Source organism: Electrona antarctica (genome assembly GCF_951216825.1).
Source record: "Electrona antarctica genome assembly, chromosome: 24".
NCBI lineage: Eukaryota > Metazoa > Chordata > Actinopteri > Myctophiformes > Myctophidae > Electrona > Electrona antarctica.
Window position 1 is genome coordinate 28,127,489 of NC_136803.1, and position 17,999 is coordinate 28,145,487.

Below are 17,999 nucleotides of genomic sequence, written 5' to 3' on the forward strand. Positions count from 1 at the left end.
CATCCATGACCTTTCTTTGTGAGTTGGCAGTTCTTATTGTACCATACAGTACAGTCGGAAGAATGTAAAGGACCACAATGACATCAATACATGTACATTTGTATTCATGTTGGCCACATATCATACATAAATGTAGAAAATGTTTCTATAAATTGTTTTAATTTTGTTTACATCCTCTCCAAGAGCTGTAAAATGTTAGTGAATGAATGAACTAGTGGCTAAACCTCAAATGCAGCTCAGCTGTGATGCAAGTTTTACTGTATGTCTTATGGAGTGTTTTTCTTAATATTTTCAATGGCAGTTAATGGGGATCCTTACAGTAAGTAAATATAAAAAACAAATCTTATAAGGGATCTTATAAGGGAGACAGATGTTTAGACCACCTAAGGGGCCCTATTATGCGTTAAGACCTGGAGGCGTGGTCAATGCTGTTTGGCCACTCAGAATAGCCAAATGGCATTGATCACGCCTCCAGGTCTTAAGTTAAGTAATAAGACCTGGTACTTAAGACATGCATAATACTGCCCCTTATCTCATGTGATTGACTTATTAAAACATGTCTCTTTAACATGTAAAAGGCAGAGAGCTCACTAGTGTTTAGAGGTGTAACATGAAAGGCTTTTGGTACTGTTTTAGAATGCCTGCAAAGAAGATCTGAGCCTTTCTGATAAGTAGACAGTGTGTCTATTAATAGTTTTAAAAATCAATGACAGAATCTAAAAGATCAATGCTATCCACTTAAGCACACTGACTGGAGTCCCCCAGGCCTCTAGGCTGCTGTTGTTGCCCGAGACTACATTTATTTTCCAAAAATAGCCAATTTACAAGCTCACATGTCACAAGCTCACAATTGCTATTTTCAGTGAATGTTTGCCGCCCCCCTGGAATAGAAACACTAGGGTGCAAACGTGTCTAAAAGACACAGGGAGCCTGCAGTGTAATGCACGCAGGACTGCATGGAGCTATATTCCCCTTTCGTAGTTCCACAATTAGTTTCTACAATGTTTTCAAAGCTCAAGTGGGTCCTCAAATAGCCGGTGGTGTAGAATACAGCCACATTTAGCCCTCTGGGAAGAAGAAGCAGCGCTGTTTTTAAGAGTGTGGAGGGTTGAGGTCAGACAGAGGTTAGGAAAATGAGTCTCTGGAGCGATTATATCATCATGGGTGACTTGACGGGCCAATTCTACTGCACCCCTTTGGCAGAGCAGCGCAGGACAATGCAGGAGGAAGCCACAGTGTGTGGTCTTGGTCTGAAGATTGCAGTTCCCATTATGTTGCAGTAGCTTTAAGTGTATCTGTGTGTAGCGGTGGGAACTTCGACCTGCGCTGTGTGTTGTGTGATAGTCTGACAGTATACTCGCCCAAGTCTCGCCCAAACAGGATCAGCAGCAGCCATTTATTCACACACACACACAGGCGCTGGCGATAAATGGATTAATGACACAATGTCAGGACCAGCATTAGAATCACAACGTGTTCAGATACTAAAAATGTCTTCTACATCCTGACAGTTTTCTGAAAAAGCTATGTTTCTATGTCGGTCTTTTTTCAAAAATAGCAGACCTACAAGCTCGTAGCGCGCCACTCGGTGGCGCGCTATGAGCTTGTAGATCTGCTATTTTTCAATAGCTAAAGCATAACATAATGCTAACACCAAAAGGGGTTCCCGCCCAAAATGGGTTAATCAAGAGGTAGACTGGGAAGTATTCTATAAATAACACAATGAACAAAATGTACCTCATGGCGATAATTGAATGAATGACACAATGTCAGGACCAGCGCAGCTTCACATTAATTAGAATCACAACTAAAACATATACCCAAGGTTGAGAATACCGTAACACAAAACTACGGAACTAGTTACATGTGCATACTGTACATTAAATGTCAGCACAGGCAAGACTGAAAAAAAGTACATGGTTTTCGTGTTTCATGTTACATACATACCTGATAGTGATGCACTGCACTGGATTGTTGTATTATCCTTTTAGTGCAGTGGTTCCAAAAGTGGGGTCCGGGGACCCCCAGGGGTACTTGAGGGAGTTCCAGGGGGGACCCAGCTAGATGATAATTTGGAACCAAATGGACCCTTATGGGTCTGTAACTCAGAGAGTGTACAAATGGAACCAAATGGACCCGTTAGGGTCCATTTGGTTCCATTTGTACACTCTCTGAGTGTATGCTAAATTAGCATTGATTTTATAATATAAATTGGGGGTCCCAGAGATAGAAATGCTATTAAATGGGAGTCCGTAGACTAATGCATGTCAAACTGGGGGTCCTTGAAATTAAACGGGTTGAAAATCACTGCTAGAGACATAAAAATATTCTCTTATGGAGGGGTCCCTGGCATATCTTTTCAAATGGGGGTCCGTGGGCTAATTAGTGTCAATTTGGGGGTCCTTCACATGAAAAAGTTTGGGAACCACTGTTTTAGTGTGTTGTACACTCAGGGCTCCATTTTCGTTACCACTAAACCCCTTATACCTAAACTTCTTTGCCTTTTTTACTATTTTGAAAAACATTTTTGAATAGTTCAACTAGCCAATCTACATTGACACGTTGTGAGCTTGTAGACTGGCCATTTTAACTATTCAAAAATGTTTTGCAAAATAGTAAAAAAAGGCAAAGAAGTTTAGGGATAAGGGGTTTAGCGGTGACGAAAATGGAGCCCCATGTGTACATTAAGGGGTTCCTCCGTGAATGGGTGAATGTAAAGGCTTTGGATAAACGCAACATAAATGCACCATTTACCATTTGGATACAATATACAGTAGATGGATAGATGTACACTGTACACTCAAGACTATATATGGCCACCTGCTTTTCATTGTGCATTTGTTGGTCAAAGTTGATCCCATGCCAAAGTGACAAAGCATGCACTCGCCCAGCAGTCTACCGGCGCCCAGGCGGATGTGTGCACGCGCCGATCTGCCCCAGCAGCGCGACCTTGACATCATCAGGGATCTCCACATATGTGCATACTGTATTATGTAGACGGCAGGGGCCCTTCCCCATATTTGGGAATGTCAATATATGGCCATATCACGCCTCCATATAATGGTCACACCTCGTAACTTCATGCATCCATATATGGTCACGTCTCGTGACATCATGTGACATCATGGAGACCCTTCTTCTTAAATTTTTATCCCTCGATTTTGTAACCCATTTTTTCACCCCTGTGCCAATTATCTAATGTGATCCTGGGCTCTCTGCACACCCTCCGCCAACCTAGTCCCCATATATGGGGGACATGGGGAGAGCAACGGACTTGAACTCATGCTTCCTTCCTGCCTGAGTGTCCAAGTTGCTCCTTTACACCTGACAGGGGGAGTTTCCCTGGTTGGACGTAGCGCCTCCATCAGGCGCCCCGGCTGGCCAGGGGGAGGCAGTTTGTTTAGAGACCAGGATTACTGCATGTTTTTGTGAGGGTACCTACCCTAGGGGACACGGGGAGAACATGCAAACTCCGCACAGAAAGGCCCTTTCGCCAACCCCGCCTCGGGTATGGGCGCAGATGACGCGGAGGAGGAAACACGCCACCAGCACCCACAGCGCCCCGAGCGGGAATCGAACCCAGGACCTTCTAGCTGTGAGGCGACAGCACTACCAACTGTGCCACCGTGCCCCATGGAGACCCTTCTTGTGCATTTTTTTGGTCAAAGACACTGACCTCATCGAACCCTGGATAACCATGCATGGAGAAGACTGGACCATCACCTAGATCTGCCGACCACCAACTCTACATCTGACCTCAAACCCTTATATCTCCATATATGGAGCTGAACTGCTCTGACATTCCATATGTTGATCCGACCTCATCAAACCCTGTACACTCAAGACACGCTCCATATATGGCCAGTACTCAATTCATTCCATATGTTGATCTGACCCCCCCCCCCCCCATGCCAAACCCAGGTGGATGCGTGCACGCGACCTTGCCCTTTTAGGGCGTCTTACTGGTAATAGAGGGTATGCGTGTGACATCATCATCAAACCAGGAAGTTATGCAGGAACGCCTACTGAGTGGCAAAAACTACTTTCTGGCCTTGACAGCCCATACATCCACACAGAAAAGTCTTATCTGATTGCATTAAACAATGTTAAACTCACTTTGCCTGTTGCTTTGCCACTCGATTTGCCACTCGATGTGCCATTCACTTTAAGCATGCGCATACTCTCTATAGAGTAGACTGTTACGCAGTGAACTCTGAGTGTAAAGGTCCCCACATACCGAACGCGTTTTTCGGATTTTTAGTGGCGTTTTTCCATCGGTTTTCCGAAAAATGCGCCCAGTGTGCAACCACCTTTTAATGTATTATTTCTCACAGCTAAATTAACCCATTTGGGCGGGAACCCCTTTTGGTGTTTCAAGCATTATGTTACACTTTAGCTATTGAAAAATAGCAGATCTACGAGCTTGTAGATCTGCTATTTTTGAAAAATCGTGAAAATGTGGCCCAAATGTTTGAATATATTCTTTCAGAGCGAACGTTTTCTTTCTTTGCTTCTGGAGGGGGGTCCCTGGAACAACATATTTTCAGATGGGGGTCCCTGGAACAACATATTTTCAGATGGGGCTCGGCGGCCAATTGCATATAATTCTGGGGGTCCTTGACATGAAATAGTTTGAGAACCACTGACATAGAAACATAGGTTTTTCAGAAAACTGTCATGATTTAGAAGACATTTTTTGAATCTGGTCCCAGATCTAAATGGGTTAAAGCCGTGTAGCAGTAGTCTGGGGTCCCTTTAAGACCAGAGCTGGAAAATCACTGCCCGGTTGCATCATTATTGAGGACTACACTTTCGGACACACCTCCTCGCCATAAAATTCCCTTGCATCGTCCAAGACACCTAATAAGATGCCCTCGTGGTTCAGAACAAATGTTGTGACTGTGAATCAGTAAAATGTGGCCATGAATAGCAGCATTTTATAGACCTTTCAGCGTGCTCGCTTGGTGGTGTGGCACGTCACAGGGCCTGAGCACAGGGAAACCGCCGCCAGATGTTTACGACCGTCTCGGCACTCGCATCGATTGCTGTTCATCAGTATAGCATCGCCAGGGGCATAGTAGCAATTATCTCCACTGCCAGACGATGAATATGTTACATACATGACTAAGTGATTTCTCTTTGGCCTTGTCTGTATGTAGACTGATTGTCCAAACAGAAAGAGAGTTGTCCACACACTGGACCATGCTAGAGTGGTTGGGCCTAAGCCAGACAATCATAAATCCTCTTATCACTTTTCGTATTCTTAAATTTCCTAAATATCTATCGCGTAAACTGTCTCTCTTCTTTTTGAGTGGTGTAAACCACTCCTACAACTGGCTTTGTTAGTCTGTCTGTGCTCAAAAAATGAGCACGGTTGCTACGGTCACCCAGTTCACCCGGGTGTGATTTAATTACATCAGACATTACGTCAGACCACAGCTGATCAGGCTATATAAGACCTTACACCACTCAGTTCACACGGGTGTGATTTTTTTCTCTTGCTTTTGGCTTGTACAGTAGATGTGCCATTTTCATGTAGAATGAAAACATGAGAGGGCCGATGATAGACCCTTGGGGGAGAAGGTATATTGTTTAAGTGGTTAACCACTTAAACCCTAGGCCAGATGCTTGCCTCATGTCGATTTGTCTATGTAGGATTTGATGTATTGCCATGTGTTGTTCTTGCTTACTGTAAATGGATTAAGAGTACATTGTAAATTGTAATATATAATATTCATGACCGCATAATCCAGTGTGGACGGACTCTATTTTCTGTTTTTATAAATGTTCTTCTGTTCTTCTGTCCAGCACGCTAGTTTTTTATTCCTAGGATAGCTCAGGTTTAGGAGCGCTCGTTTTACCAATCTTTTACTACCGCGGATTATTTTATATTTTTTGTATTAAGGTTGGTGAGGGGTACGTTAATAGTTTTTGGATTAAGGTTGGTGAGGGGTGCGTTGCTCCCCTGCTTGCGGTTATGTTTAGGTTAGAGTTAGAGATATGGTTAGTACTAGTCATAGAGTACTAGTAGGCATAAACACTTGTGTGCGGTCCAAAACACAGCCCAGTGCTTCCTACTCCACTGACAACCAATCACAGCGCTCCAAATTCCCTCCCATCATAGGAATAAAAAACTCGCGTCCAGCACACCTAGGGTGCACTCACACGTATGAGGGGGAGGGGTGCAGTCGAATGTGCCCCTCCCCCTCACACAACACAATGTTGTGTCAAACCATGTGACCTCCATTGGAAATGCATTGGGCGGCCATGATACTACACAGCATTGATCCAACGAGCACGAGAATTGCATTAAAGGTGTGAGCTCAGCCCTAGACTTGCCCTGATGAAGACTCTGTTTGAGTCGAAACACGTTGGCTCATTTTAACTTCTCTAAATAAAGCACATTTATTTTTATCCACCCTCTCCTCATTTTCGGATCGCCGCCTTTTCTTTAGTACACCTATTTTTAGCATCGAGATGTGTACAGTTATAACCCGTTATAAACTGATTGTCTCCTCTCTGCTATAATCTCCAACAACACTGTTCACCTTTACATTTCCATTCCTATGGGTTTTGGTTTTACCTTTTGACACTTGTCAAAATCAGTCAGGCGTAATTAACCCATTTTGGGCGGGAACGCCTTTTGGTGTTAGCATTATGTTATGCTTTAGCTATTGAAAAATAGCAGATCTACAAGCTCATAGCGCGCCACCGAGTGGCGCGCTACGAGCTTGTAGGTCTGCTATTTTTGAAAAATCGAAGAACGACTGACATAGAAACATAGCTTTTTGAGAAAACTGTCATTTTCAAACAGACATTTTTAGAATCTGATCTCAGGTCAAAATGGTTTTAAAGTATGTATGTGGCCTGTCTCTGGCTGCCACCAACAACTCCGTAGCGCTGCTACGACTGACAAAATCTTTCTGTTTGACATCGCAACCTTGCAGGTCACACACGTGAGGAGATCTAAGTGGCTGACATTCTGCTGATGCTTGGATCAGCAGAATGGTACTTTTACTTAAGTACTGTACTTAAGTACAATACAGGTATTTGTACTTTACTTGAGTATTTCCAATTTCCAGTACTTTTACTTCTACTCCACTACATCTTAGAGCCAAAATGTGTACTCCACTACAATTATTTGAAAACTTTAGTTACTAGTTACTTTGGCGATTTTATTTTTGATTAGAAAACATACATTAACCACTTCAACCCTATACATTTTGGCCATTTGAAAATAGCCGATCTACAAGCTCACAATGCGTCGCAACGCGACGCATTGTGAGCTTGTAGATCTGCTATTTTCAATAGATTTTGTACACATTTTGAACTTGTGAAATGGCACATGCTGCACAATGAGTACTTTTACTTTTAGTACTTTAGGTACATTTTGATGCCGATACTTTTGTACTTTTACTCAAGTACATTTTCAATTCCGTACTTTTACTTGTAACAAAGTAGTTTTAAATTGCAGTATTGGTACTTTTACTTAAGTAAAACAATTGAGTACTTTTTCCACCACTGATGCCGCGTGGAAAGATCACCGTCCTTGTCTGTTGAGCTGGCTGCTATGTTGACACAGAAAACAATTGAGTATTAAGACGGTACACAGTGTCCTGGTTAATATGGTTACTGTATAGCCACTCTCCGCCTCCCCGGCCTGTTCTGTTTTCAGTGACAGCTTGATGGGAAGAAGAGCATGGATGGCAAGGGTTATAGGTGAGGTCAACTTTATTCATGAAGCGCCTTTTGAAACTACCTAAGGCCTCACTCAGACCTTTACCCGCATTGCTGTATGCTTGTTGGATGAATGTTGTGTAGTGTCATGGCCGCCCCAATGCATTTCCAATGGGAGTCACATGGTTTGACACAACATATGTGTTGTATGAGGGGGAGGGGCGCAGTCGAAACACAGCCGAAAGCCATACAACAGCTTGTAGTCCAAAATGTGGACTACAAACCATGTGACTTCCATTGGAAATGCATTGGGGCGGCCATGACACTACACAACATTCATCCAACAAGCATACAGCAATGCAGTAAAGGTCTGAGTGAGGCCTTGGGCTGAAAATAGACAAGATAGACTGTACTACCGTTTCACGTCGGACCATGGTTTCCATTAGGCCGGCATGCACATGGCCATTTGACAGCAGAGTGACAGCTCCATTCTGCAGTTGGAGCTCAGGCTGTCATTACAGTGATTATGTTTCAATAAGCCCCTTGTTGGACGTATAGCGGACTCCCCGATGGCCCGACGACGCGTCCCAACAATGGAGGCACATTTCACACACACACACACACACACACACACACAGCGGACTCCCCGATGGCCTGACGACGCGTCCCAACAATGGAGGCACATTTCCAAGCAACAAAAGCACAAGGTATACATGACTTGCAGATATGTTGCAGATATCAGACCAGGGAGAGCGGAACTGTGTGTGTGTCTTGGTCTTCTCAAGAATGAACGTAAAAAAGGCAATCATAAAAACACTGTCCAAAAATGTCTGTACAGTATGTGTGTGCGTGTCTGTGTGCGTACGTGTATGTGTGTGTGCGTACGTGTATGTGTGTGTGTGTGTGTGTGGGCGAGAATGATATAGGAGACACTGCAGACTTACCGTTTCCTATATTGTGGTATCTTTTCTCTTGGTTTGTGCTGCGTCTGCACATAGGCCTATATGTGAAACTCCTGATATCAGATATTGTGCTTTTGTACAAAATAAATAACACGCACACAAGATTTCCTCACTGTCAGCATTAACCACAGTGTGTCCTGTTGCAGAGACATCCAACCATAAAATGTGGAGTGTTAACATTTCCAGGACTTCAATGTACAGTATGTGATATATTAGATATATATTTAAATATATATCTACATATATATATATATGTAACTGTCTGTTACAGTGCACATGATATGCATGGATTGGTTATACACAAGGGTGTGCTGCACACACACACACACACACACACACACACACACACACACACACACACACACACACACACACACACACACACACACACACACACACACACACACACACACACACACACACACACACACACACACACACACACACACACAGGCGGAGGGTGTGCCAGTAAATCCAAAGTCACCTTCAGAGCCATCACAGGCAGCCAATCTCTTCCTCGGCCGCGGTCCAACATGTAATTGAGTCACCTCGGCAGGAACCGGAGCAGGGAGACGGCCGTGGGTGGCAGGGACAGGAAATGGGACAAGGCCCATATTTTTTTAACCCTTTAACCACTTTGTGTTCCTATTTTGGGCATAGGCTAAAACAGTCAAAAATTATTAATGGAAAAGAATCTGTCAAATAAAAATGTATAAATAAATACTGGTAGTTAGAATTAGCCTGGGTAAACCCCTCCCCCCTCGCCAGATTCGCAGAATGAAATGTTGTCCAGCAGGGGGAGTGGATTTACCCAGGCTAAGTTAGAATAGCCTTAAAGGGCCACTTCACCCCTTTTGCAACCAGTTCTTATTTTAATGATGTTTAGGACACAAGAAACACTTTCCTGGGGTTTGTGTGTGTGTAATATGTGTTTTTCGATATTTGTGTATTTCAAAGTGCCAGTGATGTCATAGACACTGGTCTCACTACTTCCTTCCTGGGCTACATAAAACAGCCCTCCCCCTCTCCACAAGGACGAGCAGTGCAGAAGCAAAGCATTATGGTCATTGTAGGAATTCAGTAATCCAGTCAACCCCTATAGTCAAACACACACATACTACATAATGTTTCTGGACATATAGGGGTGCAAACTTCAAATTGTGCTACCGTTATCTACTACAAATACTATTAACATTGCCTGACTGCAGTTTCTTTAAAGGGTAAGACCACTTTTTTTTAGGTTTGAGTTGTGCAAGTTACCTTGCCATGATGTAACTCCACATGTGGACAAGAAATTAAAAAATATGTTCCAGTGATCAGAATTGATAATTCAAAATATGCTCCTCATTGATTTACATTGTATGCTAAAACACTCTCAAAGTCACTCTTTTAGTACGTAAACAAACACAAACAAAGTTGATTCAGACAATATGGAGCTTCACCAAAATTCATGTGGTTTTATTTTTTCATAAAAATGTTAACGTCCTGTTGATTTTACTATTTGAAGATCTGGATCCCGATCCACGGATCCAGTCCGGGTTTTCTTCCCAATAAAATGGACAAATCAACAGGAAGTTAACATTTTTATGAAAAAATAAAACCACATGAATTTTGGTGAAGCTCCATATTGTCTGAATCAACTTTGTTTACGTACTAAAAGAGTGACTTTGAGAGTGTTTTAGCGTACAATGTAAATCAATGAGGAGCATATTTTGAATTATCAATTTCTAATCACTGGAGCAGTTATTTTGTATTTCTTGTCCACATTTGGAGTTACATCATGGCAAAGTAACTACACAACCCAAACCTCAGCAAAAGTGGTCTTACCCTTTAAAGGTATATTCAGTGATTTCACTTAATTCAAATATCACTTATTTTTTCTTATTTTTTGGATAATCCTCCTTACTATAAAGTGTGCTGACCATATAAGGAGTTCCTCCCTGTCCCCAGTGAGCCCCTGGGGTCAAAAAACCCTAGTTTCGGTTTGGGCTTTGGGTGGCAAAGCCTTCATCCAATCAGGATGAGAGGGGCCTTCCTCCAATCATGATCGAGTGGGGCGGGCCTTGGTGCACGTGCTGTTGGTCTGTTGTACTTCCCTCACTGTAGAGCGTGTGCATGTGCACATCTTGTTACCGGGTGGACCAGGTATTTTTCCAAATCACCCAAATCACTGAATGCTCCTTTAAGTCTGATTTATACTTCACACCCAAATAGCAAGCTCACAACACAATACGAGTGTGGAGTGATGTGTTGTGACTGTGAGCTTGTGGACTGCAGGCTATTTTCATTGCACGTCGTCAGTAAATTACCTCTCCACGTTAGGCTTTTTAGATCTTTATGATACAGACCGCAGACTAGTTCACACCTACAGTATACACTGCAAAATGCTCAGTGTTCATTTAAATTACCTCTCCATGTTAGGCTTTTTCGATCTTTATGATACAGGATTGAGAAAAAGTACAGTATGGACTGGAGCATTACACCAATGAGAATAATAAAGACTGCTCCGTGTCGGGTGTAAAGGAGCAACTTGGACACTCAGGCATGAAGGAAGCATGAGTTCAAGTCCGTTGCTCTCCCCATGTCCCCCATATATGGGGACTAGGTTGGTGGAGGGTGTGTAGAGCCCAGGATCACATTAGATAATTGAGATAATTAGATAATTTCACAGGGGTGAAAAATGGGTTACAAAATCGTGGGATAAAGATTATTAAAAAAAAAAGTAGACTGCTCCGTGAATAATTATGATTATAATTATACTCTGATGACAGACATTGAAGGTGATGCAGGAACACACAGTGAGGCGGAATATATAGTGGAGTGCGTATGTATATTATGTCCTGATCGATCTAATTGATCGATTATGTCCTGATGAAGATCTTATTGATCTGTTCCCTATAAACTCTAACTCTGGAGCCTTAATCAGCACTTAATCTCAATCTTAATCTCAATCTTAACCCTGACCTTAACCTAACTCAAACCTTAACCCTAAAACAGCAGATCACTTTCCGTTATTCCCTTTTCCTCTTTCTATCAGTGAGTGAGCAAATTCTCTTCTTCGAAGTCACAATGGTGACAGTACATACATGCACACGCAAAAATGTGCATGCAATGTCGCACTCCACATAGATTTAGACGCACTCATGCACATCTGACACACACACACACACACACACACACACACACACACGTATGGATGTGTTGGCACCCAGCAGGTGGTAACGGCAATGAGCACATAAGGTCAGTGGGAGACCATGCTCTGCTCCTCTCACACTCTCTCTCTCTCTCACACTCACACTCACACTCACACACACACACACACACACACACACACACACACACACACACACACACACACACACACACACACACACACACACACACACACACACACACACACACACACACACTTTATCACCGCAGGTGATTAATGGGCGACTGTGAGAAAAGCTCCAGAATAAGCAGCAGGGTAGCTATCTGGTCCAAGACAGACCGCAGACTAGTTCACACCTACAGGATACACTGCAAAATGCTCAGTGTTCATTTAACCCATTCTGACCTGAGATCAGATTCTAAAAATGTCTTCTACATCCTGACAGTTTTCTGAAAAAGCTATGTTTCTATGTCAGTGGTTCTTCGATTTTTCAAAAATAGCAGACCTACAAGCTCGTAGCGCGTCACTCGGTGGCGCGCTATGAGCTTGTAGATCTGCTATTTTTCAATAGCTAAAGCATAACATATAAATGCTAACACCAAAAGGGGATCTCGCCCAAAATGGGTTAACTCAGAGAGTCTACGTGTGTGTGGTAAATGGTGCATTTATATAGCACCTTTATCCAAGGCGCTTTACAGAGATTGTACATTACATTCACCCATTCACACACACATTCACACACTGGTGGCGACGGAAACCATGCAAGGCACCAACCAGCACATCAGGAGCATTGCTAATAGGGGTTCAGTGTCTTGCTCAAGGACACTTCGACACAGACTCTGGGGGAGCCCGGGTTCGAGCTGGCAACCTTGCGGTTACCATCCGGCCACTCTGCCCCTGAGCCACTGCCACCGCCACACACACCGCTGTATGTGTGTGTGTGTGCGTCTAAATCTATGTTGAGTGCGACAATCATTTACGCAAATCCTTTGTGTAAATGATTGTCGCACTCAACATTATTTATTATATTATTACAGTAGTATAGCAGACAGTAGTTTGCAGCAGTATACACATTTGCGGCAAATGTGTATACTGCTGCAAAACTGAAAGTGTGTCTCATATCAAGGTGAATATGGTGACTGTGAAGGTATTACATAATACAGCTGTGCGTGCGTGTTCGTGACATGTGTGAGCAGGGGGGGTTTTTGTGTGAAAGATAAGAATACCTCTGCGACTGACTGTACTGTGCTCTGTTGCCTTGGAAACCAGAACATGGTGGTGTTCGCCCCCCCCCCCCCCCCCCCCCCCCCGCCCCGCCGCCACCAATACCATCATTCACTGATGCAGGAGAACTCAAGATTTGGTGCGTCATGATGATGTCATGTTGATTTCACTTCCTTGTCTCACTGCAGCACAAAACTTTATGGGATCACTCCCGATGACAAGAGAAGACTCCGTCACTGTCTCTCTCTCTCTCTGACAAGAGAAGACTCCGTGACTGTCTCTCTCTCTCTCTGACAAGAGAAGACTCCGTCTCTCTCTCTCTCTCTGACAAGAGAAGACTCCGTCTCTCCCTCTCTCTCTCTCCCCCCATCACTCAGCTGCACCTGCTGTGATTCCCAACCATTTGAATCTCAAGGATGTACAGAAAAGCACAGACCCACACAGACCCCCCATTTGATAGGATTTTAATATTTGGTGGTAGTGGGAACTACCAGTAGTCTACGCTGTAAAATCCTCGACGTTAATTTAACTCGGTGCACCCAACCAAAAGGACGTGAGGGCATTTCCTTTTTTTCCCTCTCACATATGTGCCGAAGCATTTTTAAATCGAGGCTTTGTCTGAGCAGCTGTCATTAATGTTTCAAAGGGTGGGTGTCTATTTATTCCAAATGAGCCGATGATGTGGTTGTTTATTGATTGAGAGCTGGCTCTACTCCAGGCTTTAGAAAAGGCACAGCAAATGGCATTTCATGTGACGGCTAAGGAAAGAATTAGACTCTAGCACCTCCCATGGCACAAAATAATAGGTACAAGCATTGGCTTGGTTGTGAAAGGAAATGGTGCTTCAGCACCACCCGGTGGTAAAAGGTAGGAACAAGCACCATTGGTTTGGTTGTGTTGTTACCCCCAGACACAAAATGTAATCATGTAACATTCACATCATATTAATTACACAAATATATCATTATTATATTGTATTATATAACATTTAAAATATAACTAGAATTTGTGGGTAGATTCCACTAAAAAGAGTGAAGTTCAAGTTGAAGATAATATAAGCTCCTAAATTGCTCACCTGCACAAATAACAACTATCCACTGTTTGTATGGGAAGCTGCCGGCACCACTATCACACCTGGAGCAGTTTAGTTTATGTCAGGGGTGGGCAATTATTTTTCCCAAGGGGCCAAATGAGAAACAGAAAATATTGTGGAGGGCCCTGACCAAAAGGCTGAACTAAATTCTGAGTAATATTTATTTTATTTCTATAAAAAAAAAAGCAGTAAACGTGGCATTGTTTTGACAAGCTGGTAAGAGTATATGTTATTAGGCAGTGAAAAATTGAGGTTGCCTTTCGAAAATCTAATTTATTCGATCAAATTTTCCAAAACGATGGAAAAGAGTTTGTCAATCACACGCAATTCACGGCAGGAAAGTTGTGTGTGCGTGAATAAACATGATTCAAAATAAAAGCAAAGCTGTTTTAGTCCACGCATATTGGACGGGTAAAATTAGAAAGTACGTTTTATTTTCTAATTTCCAAGTAACGGGCCGGGTCCTTTCACTGGCCGGTCCTTTCACGGGTCGCATTTGGCCCCCAGGCCGTATAATGCCCAGGTCTGGCTTATGTCATGGGAGATGATATAGTTTAATTGTACATGTAAGATGACACAAATGTACTGTAGTGTACACTACAGTAGTAAGTTAGTAACATGTGCCATTCATTTATCATCTAATTCATGCTTTTATGTTCAATCTTCATTTTCCCTTTATAAATAAACTTGTTCTGAAATTCACAGAAAAGTATAAATCGATGATAACCGCCTTAATCATCCCTTTAAACCTGAACATTAGAAGACAATTATTATGTCTGTTTGTTGGAATAAATAGACAAAAGAATATCCAAATATTTATTTGAAAATCAACGGCAGCCTACCCCCTGACTGCGTCTAATACAACAACACAAGGGAAGAAATGTGTGTATCTTACATCTGTTAAAACCGGCAACACACACAAAACAATACTGTACTACTTTGTATCCTTGAACCCTACAGTTATTATTATAAAGCTATAGTATGATATCCCCAAAAAAGTGAATTGATCCTTTACCATGACCCTTTACCATTTTATATGGTCATACAAATATTGTATTCAATTGTATTTTCACGACTGATACAGTACGTAACTACATACTGTATGTGGCTGCATCGTTTGCCAACAATAGCCAATACAATATGTGGGAAGGGTCACAGTGGCGTGATTATGAATCCCACCACTAGCTCTAGGATCTGATTGGCTCCTGTGCAGGCATAGTTTTACTGAGGTTAGGTTTAGGCATAGTTTTACTAAGGTTAGGGTTAAGGTTAGGTTTAGGTATAGCTTTACTTAAAGGAGAATTCTATGCTAGAAGGCTTTCTTACCTTTATTTGTAGTTGTTACGTCCCCAACAAAGAGGTCCAGGTGTTATTTTGTGCAAAAGTGCATTATTGGCTATTTCCCCTAATATAAGCCCTCAATGGGGGTTGGGGTTTTGTGCTAATTCGCTTATTTCCATCAAAATAAATAGTAAAGTGTGCCGCTCGGGATACTATTTACATTATGAAGAGAGGATATATACAACAAATATAGATTTTTGAGCGATGGAAATAAGCTAATTAGCATAACACCCCATAGCCACATTCAATTCAATGCAATTCATTGAGGGCTTATGGTAGGGGAAATAGCCAATAATGCGCTTTTGCACAAAATAAACCCTGGACCTCTTTGGTGGGGACGTAACAACTACAAATAAAGGTAAGAAAGCCTTTTAGTATGGAATTCTCTTTTAAGGTTATGTTTAGGTATAGTTTTACTTAAGTTATGTTCAGCGTTAGGCATGCATAGGTTAGGTTTAGGCATAGTTGCAAAAACGAGAACTGTCAATCACAGTGACTACTGGCCAATCACAGCAGGGTTTGCCTAGAGCTGCGGTGGGATCGATAATAAACGGTCATAGGACAGGTATAAATTGGTCTTTTGTATGTATGCATATACGCAAATATGCACTATACAGTTATACCTGCATGCACATACAGACAGCCCATGCTCAGAGTGTGTGACTGGGGTCCTGTGCAGTGTGCACTGCGTCATGCTGTACAGAAGTGCTGGTGGATATCAGCCATGCTCACATGGTGATGACAGCGTCTTCAGTCCGTCTCGACACTGGCCTCGTTCTTTAATCCATATTGGTACCTACAGATAGAAAGGGATCACGTTTAGCCCCTGTTGTTAGTCATGCACGCAGTTTATGACGGTTAACCCCTTCAGGCCTGACGTCGAAATTTAAAAAAAAAGTTTTCTAAATCATGACAATTTTCGGAAAGATTTGAGGCACATTTTAACGATTTTTCAAAAATAGCAGACCTACAAGTTCATAGCGCGCCACTCGGTGGCGCGCTATGAGCTTGTAGATCTGCTATTTTTCAATAGCTAAATTATAACATAATGTTTAAAACACCAAAAGGGGTTCCCGCCCAAAATGGGTTAATGGTTAATGTGGTTAAACGCTAACGTGACATGGATGCGTTCCAGGTCTCAATGGATTAATACAAGTTCAACCAATCGAGCCCCAGCATCCCTATTCTGGGGGGTGGGGGGGGGGGACGTTCGACGAAAATAGCAGATCTACAAGTTCACAACGTTGTTTGTAGAACAGCTGTGTTTGGCAAAGATGTTCGGTGTAGACTAGAGTGAAAAATGGGTACTGTTTTTTATTTTAAGTAGGGTTTAAAGGAGAATTCCATGCTAGAAGGCTTTCTGACCTTTATTTGTAGTTGTTACGTCCCCACCAAAGAGGTCCAGGTGTTATTTTGTGCAAAAACGCATTATTGGCTATTTCCCCTACCATAAGCCCTCGATGAATTGCATTGAATTGCATTGAATTGAATTGGGCATTGGGGTGTTGTGCTAATTCGCTTATTTCCATCACTTAAAAATCATTTTTTTTGTATATATCCTCTCTTCGTAATGTAAATAGTATCCCAAGCAGCACACTTTACTACTTATTTTGATAGAAATAAGCGAATTAGCACAAAAACCCAACCCCCATTGAGGGCTTATATTAGGGGAAATAGCCAATAATGCACTTTTGCACAAAATAACACCTGGACCTCTTTGGTGGGGACGTAACAAACTACAAATAAAGGTAAGAAAGCCTTCTAGCATGGAATTCTCCTTTAAGTGGTTAAATAAATTAGTTGGGGTTCAAGAATGCCGTGGATAAGGTTTTACATAGATTATACAAAAAAAGAATGTACGAGTCCCAAGAACAGAAGATACAGATTTGAGTTTCCCTGCAGCTGATGAAAAGGGTGACTTTTAGAATGTCTTCTACAAACCATATAAAATATATCTGATCATTTCAGCAAAATGTTCATATTCATTCCAAGCTGAAGTTAGTAAAGAGCTCGAATGCAAATCTCAGTCTACATCAGTTCTGCTCAATCGAGACATTGTCCAACCAGGAACAACTCTGCAGGGGTCTCTGGGCTCCATTTTCGTCACCGCTAAACCCCTTATCTCTAAATGTCTTTGCCTTTTTTTTTACTATATTGAAAAACATTTTTGAATAGTTCAACTAGCCAATCTACATTGACACATTGTGAGCTTGTAGACTGGCCATTTTAACATAGATTCCTGAATCCTGAGTCACGTCAGACACAGTCTGAGGTTAATTTAAAACAATGAAAACAATGTGGTTATGCTTAGAGAAAATATAAATGAATAAAATTGGTTATAGAGTGACTAGTCCTAGCTTTAAAATAGTGCATCTTTACATACGGTGAACATAAAAAACAGCCCAGGTTATAAAGTAGCCAGACTCTCATTTGTATTCCGACAGCACTGAGGCGACCTTGACCTCACACTTTCCATAGTGTCACAACGTCAAGGGATCATGGGAAACCCTTGACCTTTTATCAGTAACAGAACCAGGGAATCTCGTAT